Here is a 12,549-nt window from a genome sequence, read left to right as displayed (position 1 = left end):
AATATTTGGGTATCACCCTGACTGTAAGAGCTGCTTTAGTACTGGCATAGCATGGCTTCAAAATCTTGACATCTAAAGTGATTTTCTTCCCTTTTCCTCAAGATACTTCCATAGTCTACTACACAAAAAAGGCAGATTGAGACAGAAAAAGATACATAATTAGACTTCATTGCTTTGTCTGAGATTGCAGCACAATGTAGTACAGTAATAAAGAAACCAGGTTTTGAAGACAGAAGAGATCTAAATTCAAATAATAGCATTACAACTCTGTGACCTTGAAGAAAGTATTTAACCTCTGCAATCTTCCATTTCCTCCTCTATATAATAGCAATTATAATACCTAACTCATGATGTTATTGTGAAGATTTAATAAGATAATGGACATTATGTGCTCACCACAGAGCCTGGAACATAGGAAGTACTCAATAAACAGCAATTATCCTATTAATGCTACTTTTACAGAATGCAATAAAGGACAGTTTGTTTTCATTAAAAGTGTATCATAAAATCGTTTTCAGAGTTAATGTCATTTTGAATGCCATAAGAAATTAAATTTTGAAGAATATTTGTCATCAACAACATTCACTTTGGGTCTGAAACATAAAATGCATATACTTTACCAATGATTCAGGACTGGTATATTTCAATGTTTGTATCATCCTATGACTTTTAAATTGGGCTGTTTAACATTCTGTCTTCCTCTCAAGTGTAAATTGGCTTATATAAAAATCACCGTGTCTCACACTATGATTCTTCCAGTGAAAGACGATTAACTATACATGCTCTAACTGATCCTCTCACTATAATACTACTTTTATGCTAATCAGGTCTCTCCCTTATTTATTGTGTCTTCTCTCATCTCTATTTTGTTCTCATCCACTCAATCCAGGAAAATATCAGAATTATTTTTCCAAGTAAAATAACCAATGAACAACTTCTTTTGTTTTGATAAATATGCCAGATCTTTCTACACATTGTCTGCATATACTGCAGTGAATCTGTGTCATTTGACCAACAGTCACAGAGCAAACTTCTCCCTAAATTGGAAAGATTTTTTTTTTTTGGTTTGTTTTGTTTTGTTTTTAGGCCAGTACATATAATTTAATGTTGTCTTAAGGGAGATCTATAAAATAAAAATGCTTGTTTTCCAGTTTTTGTGGAGTTGATTTACTCTTTTTTAAATTATAGTAATGAGCTAATTTGACCAGAAATAATACTTTCTGTGGATTTAAAAGTATCCTTACTCTCATTGTTTCTTAATCTGAGAACAAGAAAGGACAGAGACATTTTGTTTACTAGTTTGGGTTTCTTTTGTACTTAGTCATCAAATGTTGGTTTTCTTAGTGGTTTTTTTTTTTTTTTCAGAAAGCTAAATAGTGACTTTCAAGGACTTTGATAATGATTTATATATTGATAATTCCTTTAACGATTATCACTTGGCCATCACACCACCAAAACCCGTTCTTCCACTAACCAGCTGACATTAGCATGCCTTTGGTTTTTAAGCCTTAACTGGGGACCTGCATCTAACTTTTTATTATTTTAGCCTATAGAGGAAGAAGATGGACAAAGAATCCTCTTTCTTTTACAGGTATCTTAAAAACAAAAAAACAAATGCCTCTTAAGAGTGGCCAATAGCAATATCTCTGTGTGCACAGTTTGGCTCAGAGGCAATCTCTAACACATTTGTGGAATCAAAGATCAAATGACTCAGCTGTCTGACAAGTGGATGAGCCAGTTGGCTGCTCCCATTCAATGTCCCTTTCTAGCAGTAAGACCCCTTTCCTCTGAGAGTTGTGTAGAACTATCTGATTTTGGCTTGTCTTTTCCTGTCAGACATTAGTCTTTTAACATGCCTCCTGCCAGGGAGTTATCCCTGCTTCTAATTGGGTAGGCTCTCCAAGCTGCCCTGAACTTCAAAATTGCAATTAGGAGCTATCACCCAGTTAGAACAGGTAAAGTAGTCCCAAAGAACAAGAGGAAAAAGCTTTGCTTTTAGAGATGAAATACTTATCTTCTATTCTGTATTTCTGAAAAAAGATACAAGTGAAACATTTCATCTTTGGCTTCCTAAGTTTTTCTTGAATCAGCAAATTGAGTAAATCCTTTCCTTACAGAGAAATTTTAAATGATGACTGGAACATGTGTTTTATATCTTAAGGACTCAATAGGATTTCTAAAAATTGAAAATTGAAGAGCATCTTCTTTCTGATTCATTGATTAAATATGTGTTTATTCACTTAAAAAGTCAGAGAGCCAACTTTACAAGTCAGCAAATTGCCACCCAAGAAATGTGATATGAGTATCAATCAACAATTGTCCTTCCCTCAAACAAAAGTACTTTTATTATTTTCACAGAGGGCTTGTAATTTCAGTCTCTAGGACTGATTCATTGTTTTCATAAGAATCCTGTTTAATGCACATGTATCACCCATGAAAGAACCTAGTATATCAACTTGGCTAGCAAAGAACAGGGCTGTAAGAGATTAAAAAAAAAAAAATTTAACCTAGGTGGAAGTGGAGGGAGGGGGACAAAGGAGAAAATAAATTTCTGGAGATTTTAACAAGGAGAGTGTGAGGGTAATCTAGCAATTCAGAAATATGAAGAATGCATGGAGAAGAATAAAGGAGCATTTAAAACACCTAAAAGAGCACCGATTTTTAATCATCCAGGCTGAGTTCCTTCTATTAACATGGGGTTTGATGAGAGGTAATGCTGCAATGTCAATTACTTATAAAACAGTGATTTCATTTATTTTCTTATCTATTTGCTTTTGTAATGAAAGGTCAGAAAGCAATACACTGAATATGCCTAATATATTTCTTATTTCTAAGGCTATAACTAATGACAATAATTTTTGGCTATGTCCACACAATATTTTTTATTTGCCAACTTTGTCTATATTCTAAGTGTTTATAGTTGCAGTGCAGGAAAATGTTATGACTTAACCTACACTTTTTGGATTCAGGTGCCAACTTGCAGTTAAACTGATAAAAATCACTTGATATATTCTAAAGTTAGCAGAAAACACACACACACACACACACACACACACACGAGGCTATTTTAACATGACAATATTTTCTGACATGATCTAAAACCCTTCAGTAAAAGGATGTTAACTAGACATCCATTGTTTATATTCATAATAATACATACCATCTGTACTTTGGTCATAGCAGATGTTCTCTTTTTAGGTGATCAGGCATGTTTTTCACATATTAAATATATAAATAAAGCTCTATATGTTAGATGCAAACAAAATTTCATAAACTGAGTCTTCAAAAGAGAAAGGATTTTTAAATCCTAAAACAAGTTATCAAAGCTACAATAACTCCTTTCCCAGGGCTTTAAAAATTAGATGTCAGAGATGGCTAAAGGGTACTGCAGCTTGACAAAATCAATCACCTTTACATCTCTTGCAGTTTGTGAATCTTCACAACATCCATTTGAAATATGTAAACACAAAAGCCATTACTGGAACCTATTTTACAGATAAATTACTTGATTTGAGTGAGTTACTATTAGTATTGAGTGCATATGAATCTTTAGAGGTTCTTATTTATATTCTTGCATCCTCAAGTGTAATCACACAGATTAACAAATTATTCAATTAATATTGTTTTACTTGGAAGTTGAAACTCATAAATCCAATTTTAATTTTATTTGAAATACTATAAATTTGTTTTATTTAATGCACTTACATATAAGTTTGTCAGGTGAAGTAGCTCAGACGTAAAAGTAATTTGTATTTGAAAATAAGAACAAGATCTTATGAAATAAACACTGTCCTGGGAAAGTTGTATTGCTTCTGTAAAGATATTATGTGATTTGATATTATGTTTAATAATAAGTATGATATTAACTATCTTTATATTATATACTAATTTTCCCAAATAACATTGAGTAAATGATGTTGTTCACATTCTTGATAGTCTTATAAGTGGTCTAGATTGCTGTAACTGTTTTGAATTCTCAGCTATGGTAATTACAGATATTATAATGCAATTTTTTCATACTCTTTTAATAACTAAATAAAAATTACCTTTCCACCTTAAAATACTAAAGATGATAGTTTGTCTGTAATACATCCAAGAAAATAGATCTAACTGTGTGTGAAAAGCATTCTTAATGAAAGAGGGCAAGGTGTAGTGGCTCATGCCTGTAATTCCAGTGTTTTGGGAGGTGAAGCCAAGCAGATTGCTTGAGCTCCAGAGTTTGAGACCAGTCTGAGCAATGTGGCAAAATTCTGTCCTTGAATCTGCCCCCCACGCAGTCCCCACTCACAAAAAAAAAAAAAAAAAAAAAAAAGCCAAGCATCATGGGAGGCTGAGGTGGGAGGTTTGCTTCAGCCCAGAAGGTGGAGGCTGCAAGATCCACAATCATACCACTGCACTCCAGCCTGGGCAATAGAACAAGACCCCGTCTCAAAAAAAAAAAAAAAAAAAAAACCATGTAAAAGAACACACTTGAAATCAGGTTAATGGTACTCTAGAAATCTTAATGTATAACTTAGTTATAATGACACTAAACATTTGTTTTTAAATAATTCCAGGAAAGTTAATTTTTAAGGCACTTGTTACAAATTCTTAGAAATCATAGGATCTTCAATTTAATAAGGAGAAAGATTTCACAGGAGTAAATATTTAAAAGATGCTAGGTATGGGGGCTCATGCTTGTAATTCCCAGCACTGACAGGCTGACAGGAGGACTGCTGAAGCCTAGGAGTTCGAGACCAGCCTGGGCAACATGGTGAGACCCTGTCTGTACAAAAAAAATAAAAGAATTAGCCAGGTTTGGTGACACAAGCCTGTAGTCCTAGGTCCTTGGGAAGCTGAGCTGAGAGGTTACCTTGAGCCAGGGAGGTCAAGGCTGCAGTGATCTGTTTTTGTGCCAAAAGAAGTAATCAATTACTTCAGTAGAAGTAATCCTCATGCCCCTCAGTGTTTTGGAGTTAGTAGCGGGCTTTACTAAAAATTTTCAAGTAATTTAAAAAATACAATCAAAACTCTGTTTTTAAAGTAACTAGGCAGCGATAATCAGAGGAAGTGCACAACTGCATAATTTTAAATTTCTGAATTTCAAGGACATCTTATGCTTTACATATCAAATTTGGTGATAGTTTTACATAGCAAAGTATTTTTTACTTGATTTTATATCAACTAGGAATCAATATGTTTTTATTGCTACATTATGCTACCCAATATTGTAAAATAGAGTGGGAAAAAAACAAATAAATGTAAGTCCTTGGGCCTCAAGAGATATATGCAACCATGCATATATGATACATTTCATAAACTATACAATGAGGCCTGTACCAAAAAAAGTGTGATATAGACAATGTCTGCACAAGTTCATTGAACAAAATGAGAGCAATGACATCCACAAAAAACTCCCCTTTGCCTAGTGTGTCCCAACCATGATTTTATTTGTTCCTATCACAATAGTGTCGGGCAGAAAGTATTATTAATCCCTATTTTTCAAATGTGAAAGAAGAGTCTTGGTGAGGTTAAGTACTTTATGCGAGTTAAGACAAGCAAATGGCTGTTGAAACTCAGATTCAAGTCTTTGATCTCTAAACCTTAACATGCTTTTCACTGTATTATGCTGTTTTTCACAAAGAAAACTTTATGGAGAGTCTAGGGTTTGAGCCTAACCTTGAAGGATTTTCTTAGGCAAATAAAAAAGAGGTTTCCTGTCTAGGTGATGGTATTGCATAAAGAAAGATCCAGGAGTGGGAATATACTTGGTGTATTTTGGGAGGGTGAAAGATAACAGTGAATGAAGTAGTGTATAAATACTTAAAATTGATTGTAAATAATGTTAATGAAGCTTCAATTAGATGATGGGATCAGGCTAAGGAGTTTGGTTTTGTTGTAACCAGCAATTGAGAACCATTATAATTTTGAGAGTATTCATGAGATGAAAGTAGCATTTGTAGAATCTGTTCAAAGAATGCATTAATGGTGGAAAAGAGTAACTTCTAGCATGTCAGAGGAAGTAGAAATTAGCCAGGAGTTAAAATGCAGTGTGTATTCCTTCAACAATGGTATGCCAAGCACCAATTCCGTGTCAAGAAACCTGCCAGGTGTTTGCATTGGTGAGATGGATGAGAAATAATCAATGACATCAGATATCTCATAGTCTTATTTTGAAGAAAAATACTTAGAAACAATAATCATGAGCAAATTTATAATCTGCCACAGAATTTGGAGAAGTCAGAAAAGTTGCAGGAAAAGAAATGACAGTATATAGTTAAAGGTAAATCATGTGTTTCCCAGGCAAAAGGTGGAAGGGATTTTACGAAAAAGCATGTGTGAAATGTGTCCAAGCATGTCCATGGAACACTGTGAGGAATAACAAAAATAATGGTGTGAATAGAATATAAGAGGCCTGAGAAAGAATGGTGGAAAATATTCTAAGAGAGAGGCATTCTGATCAGTCTTTGGAGGACTTCGCATATCTCTGGCTTCACTGTGGCCGGGACCACAGAGGCCCTGGAGAGAAGTTCGGCAGAAAGTTAGAAGCAGAGGCTAGCGTGACATGGGAATAGGCATGCAGCAGGTGCAGTCTATGTTTTGAAGAAGTTTAACAGTAAATTTTTTTCGGTAGGCAAAAAGGGATACTGCTTGAAGGAAAGTTTAAAGAGCAAAAGCAACTTTATTCTTGGGCATAACTTCAGAAAATTGAGTGAGATTGCAGGTACAGGACTTTGAAATATTGGGAAAACAGATGGGAAATAAAACCAAGAGGCAATTCTAGATAGGACAAGACCCAAAAGGTGGGATATAATACCGTGTAAGGTAGAGAGGTTAGCTGTGGGGAAGGAGAAGTCATGCTGTTTCTGCTAAGATATGACGATGTTGTGACAAGTGCAGTTATTTGCCTGTGTCTGCCATTAGAGTAGAAGAAAAATTTCCCTCTCCACAAAACATGCTATCTCAATTTTCTTTAATCAGAAGAGATATTTGATGGAACTTATGTCCTGTATTATCCCCTATTAATGTACACAGTAAGATATTTACTCTATACTGAAAAATAATTTAAGCATTCAGAAGTATACAGATGAATCCCATTATCCTTGCATTATCCTGGGAGCATTATTTGTAAAATAAGATTTAGTGTAAGAAGTGAAATCTATTTCGACTAATTGGTCAAGACTTATACATACTTTAAAAGTATAAATACTAGCCTCATGTGTTGATATAATTTGGGTCACCCAATGATGGAGTTTTTCTTTTTAAGTTATTACATTTTCAATTTTGCTATCTTGCTTAGGTCACCTACATTTAGATTTAAAGGACTGGAAATGTTTTCTGAATGTGCACATTGCTGAAAGGTGAGGTGACATTCTCACGAGGACTACCATACTTGCTAAAAATGTTCAGTGTCTTTGTACAATTTTGAAATTTGTCCTATACTACCTGGTCACCTCGCCCCTGTCCCAGGTCCCTCCCAACTCCTCATGATTCAGTCACTACAGAGGTAATGCCAGGTTTACCAGAGAGCCTCCAACCATGTTCCTTTTTGTGCCTCATTTATAATCTCTGGCTGTGAAATGTCCAAATGCCTGAAAGTCTTCATGAGATTAATCATTTAATTTAAGGCAACATTGCCATATTCTCAGGAATTCATGAAGCCCCCATTATCCCATGCTTCTCACCCTGGTGGATGGGTAGAAGCAGTAATCAGAGTGGCTCTTCTGTCCATTTACAGGATGGACAGAATCTGTAAGGAGCTTCATGGGATACAAATATTTTCACTGCACAAATGATCATTGGGAATTAGGATAGAGTAATCCCCAAAGCAACAGTATATGAAATATCTATATTGCCTGGCTTTTGAGAGAATTTTGCTTGAGGCAGGCATTGCTATTTCTCAAACTGCCCTGTCTGTCTCCCCATTTTCCAGAAAGAACAACAAAATACTGATTTAAGCAGTTTTCCAACTGAAATATCCTAGCACTGGTCAAAGGGGTCTGAAATATTTATTCCCTCAACTGTGAGGCTAATTACCGGGGCCTGGGGCCACCTCTAAAAATATTATTTGCTATTTACTCCAGTGAACCTTGCAAATATTATGATGGTCTTCATGTATATTGATATGAAAATTTGGGAAGGACTGGTTATAGTACAGTTCATCCAGCCATGATCCAGCTGTCTCATGATTTACCCAGTAGTCTTGGCAACCAAGACAAGAGTATATCAATGATGATAAAGGCTGTAGTGGCTAGTCTAAAGAAACCAACTAACTCTTTAGTTCTCCCAGACTAATTTCTCTCTTGTCCCTAAACTTTACCACTAGGAATAATCTAATAATTCTATACGTTGTCTTTGCAAAATAAACACATATTTTTCTATTTTCTCAAAATTTATAAGTAGCTGAGCCTCTCTTCTGGCCACCAGATGGGTATTTTACTCCTGCTATCATGTTCCTCAGTTACCTCACAATCTTAACAGTGAAAAATCATACTTTGATTTGAGCCAACACATGAATCACTTTTTAAAAAATCTTGCATGATTGTATATCTAGAAAACCCCATCGTCTCAGCCCAAAATCTCCTTAAGCTGATAAGCAACTTCAGCAAAGTCTCAGGATACAAAATCAATGTACAAAAATCACAAGCATTCTTATACACCAGTAACAGACAAACAGAGAGCCAAATCATGAGTGAACTCCCATTCACAATTGCTTCAAAGAGAATAAAATACCTAGGAATCCAACTTACAAGGGATGTGAAGGACCTCTTCAAGGAGAACTACAAACCACTGCTCAATGAAATAAAAGAGGATACAAACAAATGGAAGAACATTCCATGCTCATGGGTAAGAAGACTCAATATCGTGAAAATGGCCATACTGCCCAAGGTAATTTATAGATTCAATGCCATCCCCATCAAGCTACCAATGACTTTCTTCACAGAATTGGAAAAAACTACTTTAAAGTTCATGTGGAACCAAAAAAGAGCCCACATCGCCAAGTCAATCCTAAGCCAAAAGAACAAAGCTGGAGGCATCACACTACCTGACTTCAAACTATACTACAAGGCTACAGTAACCAAAACAGCATGGTACTGGTACCAAAACGGAGATGTAGACCAATGGAACAGAACAGAGCCCTCAGAAATAATGCCACATATCTACAACTATCTGATCTTTGACAAACCTGACAAAAACAAGCAATGGGGAAAGGATTCCCTATTTAATAAATGGTGCTGGGAAAACTTGCTAGCCATATGTAGAAAGCTGAAACTGGATCCCTTCCTTACACCTTATACAAAAATTAATTCAAGATGGATTAAAGACTTACATGATAGACCTAAAACCATAAAAACCCTAGAAGAAAACCTAGGCAATACCATTCAGGACATAGACATGGGCAAGGACTTCATGTCTACAGCACCAAAAGCAATGGCAACAAAAGCCAAAATTGAAAAATGGGATCAAATTAAACTAAAGAGCTTCTGCACAGCAAAAGAAACTACCATCAGAGTGAACAGGCAACCTACAGAATGGGAGAAAATTTTTGCAACCTACTCATCTGACAAAGGGCTAATATCCAGAATCTACAATGAACTCAAACAAATTTACAAGAAAAAAACAACCCCATCAAAAATGGGTGAAGGATATGAACAGACACTTCTCAAAAGAAGACATTTATGCATCCAAAAAACATATGAAAAAACGCTCATCATCACTGGCCATCAGAGAAATGCAAATCAAAACCACAATGAGATACCATCTCACACCAGTTAGAATGGCAATCATCAAAAAGTCAGGAAACAACAGGTGCTGGAGAGGATGTGGAGAAATAGGAACACTTTTACACTGTTGGTGGGACTGTAAACTAGTTCAACCATTGTGGAAGTCAGTGTGGCGATTCCTCAGGGATCTAGAACTAGAAATACCATTTGAACCAGCCATCCCATTACTGGGTATATACCCAAGGGATTATAAATCATGCTGCTACAAAGACACATGCACACGTATGTTTATAGTGGCACTATTCACAATAGCAAAGACTTGGAACCAACCTAAATGTCCAACAAGGATAGACTGGATTAAGCAAATGTGGCACATATACACCATGGAATACTATGCAGCCATAAAAAAGGATGAGTTCATGTCCTTTGTAGGGACAGGGATGAAACTGGAAACCATCATTCCCAGCAAACTATTGCAAGGACAAAAAACCAAACACCGCATGTTCTCACTCATAGGTGGGAATTGAACAATGAGAACACATGGATACAGGAAGGGGAACATCACACTCTGGGGACTGTTGTGGGGTGGGGGGAGGGGGGAAGGGATAGCATCAGGAGATATACCTAATGCTAAATGACGAGTTAATGGGTGCAGAACACCAACATGGCACATGTATACATATGTAACGGGCCTGCACGTTGTGCACACGTACCCTAAAACTTAAAGTATAATAATAATAAAATAAAATAAAAAGAAACCAGAAAAAAAAAATCTTGCTGCTTGTGAGAACTGCTGAGTCATTTTTTTGTTTTCTAACTATAACATTTCTAAAGTCTCTCAGGTTTATGAAGTGTTTTCTCTGTGGGTAACTTTTAGAACTCTTACAGAAAGGTCTAAATATAACTGGCCTAAACATTTCTTGGAAATGTATACAAGGATGCATGTTTTTAAATTTTTGTGAATCAGCCAAGTAATTTTAAAAAGCTACTTTATGATGTTGGTCATAGAAGTTTATAGCTTTTTAATATTATGTGTCTTTAAACTTCATTTTTAAATGAATTTATGTTAATATTATAAACATAAGATTAAATAGTTAGAGGCGCTCAGTGAAAACCCTTTCACTTACTTTTACTCCTGTAATTTGTATTCAAATTTGTATATTTAGACAAATTATTAATATATATGCACACACACATATTTATATATGGAAATAAAGATATATTTTTAGAAATATTGATACTCAAGTTACAGAAGCATGTTACAGAAAATGAGTTGTGGATTTGGGGTGACAGGTGTTTGACATTTAATAGCCTTGTACAGTAATAATTATATAAATACACATGAAATTTACAGAGAAATCTGTTAAACAATTCAGCTAGTGAAGCTACAGCATAAGAATTTGTTTATATCCCCAAAACACAAAACATTGAGAGAAAGCTGTTTTAGCATCCAACAAAACAATTTACACCTATAATTCCTATTTGATAAAGTATTTCAAAATTATATTTAACTTTTGGCAACTCTAGTTTGTTTTTTTGCTTGTATGATATTTTTGTTTTCTTTTGTTTGTTTTCTAATTTTATCACATTGCAAACTTCTGCAATTCTCACAATTTTGCATATCCTAAAATATGTTAGATTGGCCTTTTAATTATTATTATTATTTTACCTCAACTAAGTAGGGAAGGTAAAACATGAAATTTTTGAGCTTTCTTTTTCAGGAGGAGGAAAGGGGTTTACAACAGAAAAGACAGTTTGAGATACAAGTATTTACCAAAAAGCAACTTACCTTCTGAGAACATTTTTTACTTAACTATGATAACCAAACATTTATTAAGTGTCTGCCAGACAGTATTCTGAGAGCTTTTGATAGAATCCTCACCACAACCCTGTGAAATAGAGACTTGATATATAGCTTGATCAAGCCACTCAGCTTATGAATAGTGGGGCCAGCATTTGGACCCAGGAATCTGGCTCTGCAGTCTGTTAAGCACTCTGTTATGCTACATTTATTTATGTAACTAATGCGTGTTGAATTCCTACTCAGCCTACATCGCAGTGCTCAGTGCTTTGTAGTCAATAACTGTTGACATTCACAACAACCCTACGAGGTAGGCTCATTTGATAGTTTCATTTTATACATGAGAAAACTAATAATTATTTGATTAAATCAATTAATGTCGCATGGATTCGGCAGAGTTCTGATTAAAACCTAAGTGTGTCGGACTATAGAATCAAGGCTGTTGCAATAATCTATGTCAGATTAATACATGATAGTAGTCATATTGGAATTACTACGTTTTAGATTTGGAAGAGCTGGATAAGACTAAGAATCATATGGGGATTTGGAAAGTGCTTGTAGAAGTGTAGATAGGATTTGGGAATTGACAGCCTGAAATTCAGGTAAAATAACATACAATTTGGATGCTTGATAAAGATTTGGAATGGGTAAACTTTGAGAAAAGACCCTATGTTCTGATTTAAGCTTATCTTAAAAACACAAATGGTGATTATACAAAGTAGTTATCACTGGTGTGTAAAAACAATGAGTATGCCCTTTCTTTCACTTCCTGTTCTTTAGCAAATTTTATTCTATTGTAGTTGCTCAGTAAAAGATTTTTAAACAATAGAAGTCATACATAAATACATTTATAACTAAATGTTCTTCATATTCTTAAAGAACAGACTAAATATAACCTTTAGATTGACATAACTTCACGTAAATGCCACTGAAACATTTTTGTTCATGTTACCTGATGTAATTCTAACAAGAGATCTGCCGAGAACAATTATCCATAGGTTACAGCTGAGGAAATTGAGATTCAAGGAGTTTAAGTACCTTGCC

The 12,549-nt window shown here is 35.0% G+C and overlaps 1 protein-coding gene across 1 annotated transcript in view; it reads left to right on the top strand.

The window, feature by feature from the left end:
• Positions 1-12,549, top strand: part of LRP1B (LDL receptor related protein 1B) — a 1,946,873-nt gene that overhangs the window by 680,521 nt on the left and 1,253,803 nt on the right. The window lies entirely within an intron of this gene.

The sequence above is a fragment of the Pan troglodytes genome, chromosome 13 (assembly GCF_028858775.2).
Source record: "Pan troglodytes isolate AG18354 chromosome 13, NHGRI_mPanTro3-v2.0_pri, whole genome shotgun sequence".
NCBI classification, from domain to species: Eukaryota; Metazoa; Chordata; class Mammalia; order Primates; family Hominidae; genus Pan; species Pan troglodytes.
Note: the sequence above shows the minus strand (reverse complement) of the source record. Positions and strands in the feature narration are given on the sequence as shown.